The sequence below is a fragment of the Ovis canadensis genome, chromosome 17, assembly GCF_042477335.2.
Source record: "Ovis canadensis isolate MfBH-ARS-UI-01 breed Bighorn chromosome 17, ARS-UI_OviCan_v2, whole genome shotgun sequence".
In the NCBI taxonomy this organism is placed as follows: Eukaryota; Metazoa; Chordata; class Mammalia; order Artiodactyla; family Bovidae; genus Ovis; species Ovis canadensis.
The window spans coordinates 68,128,153-68,129,988 of record NC_091261.1 but is presented as its reverse complement, the minus strand read 5'-3'; the positions used below and the strand labels follow the sequence as shown (position 1 = coordinate 68,129,988).

At 49.1% G+C, this 1,836-nt stretch overlaps 1 non-coding gene across 1 annotated transcript; it reads left to right on the top strand.

Annotated features, from left to right (window-relative positions):
- Positions 1-533: 533 nt before the first annotated feature.
- Positions 534-606, top strand: TRNAE-CUC (transfer RNA glutamic acid (anticodon CUC)). The gene has a single exon. It is a non-coding gene; the product is annotated as a tRNA-Glu (tRNA).
- The last annotated feature ends 1,230 nt before the right edge of the window (positions 607-1,836 follow it).

Genomic DNA, 1,836 nt, shown 5'->3' with positions numbered 1-1,836 from the left:
GTTGCAAAGAGTTGTATGTGACTTAGCAACTGAACAACAACAACTAGTTCTGGGTCTTGCACTGCCTCTTGCTGGTTCCCCTTGACCCTCCACAAATCTCCCCTCCAATTACATAGTTTATAAGCGTATCCTTTTCTTGCCAGGGCCTTGACTGTTTCAGGGGAGACATCTGCCACCATCTGTGCCTGCTTGTTAGAAACTGTGGAGTGTCTCCCGGGGTCCTGGGTGCATGGGGGGTTGGGTGGGGGATGGAAGGCCTGGGAGAAGACAAAGAGAAATCTCCTAAAGTACCCCTAAAATGGGAATGCTAAGAAGAGCTCCAGCTAGAACAAGCTCTGAGGTATAAGTTCACCATTTCCTTGCTGTGTGACCTTGAGAAAAACTGCTTCCTGTCTCTGAGCCACATCTTCTCATCTGTGAAATGGGAAATGATAATAGAACTTCCTGCGTTGGGTGCTGCTGGAGGGTCAATGACATCAAGGTATTCATCCATTCATTCACTGACTCACTCAACAAATATGTATTGAGGGACTTCCCTGGTGGTCCAGTGGCGAAGACTCTGCTCTCTCAGTGCAGAGGGCCCAGGTTTGATTCCTGGTCAGGGAGCTAGATTGCACATGCCAGAATCAAAAGAACCTGTATGCCACAATGAAGATCAAAGATCCCACGTGATGCAACTAACACCTGGTGCAATCAAATAAGTAAATAAAAGTAAATATTAAAAAATGTATCGAGCCCCTGCTATGTGCCTGGCAATGTGCTGGGTGCTGGGGACCCCAGTAGAGAGCACAGATACTGCTCTTACCCTCCAGCAGCTCCCAGCCTACGTGGAGAAAGGCATATAGACAAGGAGCCATACAACCAAATATCCAGTCGTTCACTGTGGACGTCCTTCTATGGGGGGGCCTGAATGGGACTGAGAAGCCTTCTCTGAGGAAATGGCTAGTGTGTGAGCTGAGTCTTGGAGTATGAGGAAGGCCAGCTGGAGGGTGAACCAAGATAACAGATATGTCAGGGCAGAGGTGGCTGTTGGAGGAGCTGGGAGTGACGGGGGAACAGGCGATGAGGAAGAGGAGGTGTCAGAGATCAGGCTAATCAGAGCTTTGCCTCCCCCAGTGACAGGTCTGCATTTTATTCTGAGCATGAGAAGACATAGGTGGTGTGAATTATGGCTTGAAGGACCACTCTGGCTCTTGTATGAAGGACAGACTAGAGATGGGCCAGGGTGGAGTCAGGGAGACCAGAGGGGACTGTTGCAGTTGCCCAAATGAGACAGGATGGTGGCTTAGGCTGCAGAAGAGGCAGTGAAGGTGGAGGAAATGAGCTGAGGCAGAGATGGCCTGCTGGCCATCACAGAGCCACTTCCATAGTGTATTGTTGTGGCTGGGAAGTAGCTCTCTTGCCAGAGACTGCACTTCCCAGTGCCCTTTGTGGCTGGATAAGGTCATGTGACTTGTTCTTACCAGTGAAATGAGAGCAGAAGTGATGGCCTCACTTCTGAACTGAAGCAGTTAAGAGCAAGTGTGTCTTTTCCACCTTCTCTTTTCCTGTCCATTGGTTGGAAGCAAAAAGCCCTACAAGATGGAGGAGGCATAAGATGGGAGCCCCTTGGGTCCCTGAATCACTATCTGGACCCCTAAGTGGACTTTATTTGACCTATGTACACATTTCTCTTCTGCAGAGCCACTGAGATTGTGGAGTCTAACTGTTACAGTTAGACAAAGCAATGGGCAGACCAGCTAGGAGAAAGAACCAGCAGGACTTGGTGATGGATTGGATGAGCAAGAAGGAGGTCAAGAATAACTTCTATGTTTTGGTTTGAGCAATTGTGCAGAG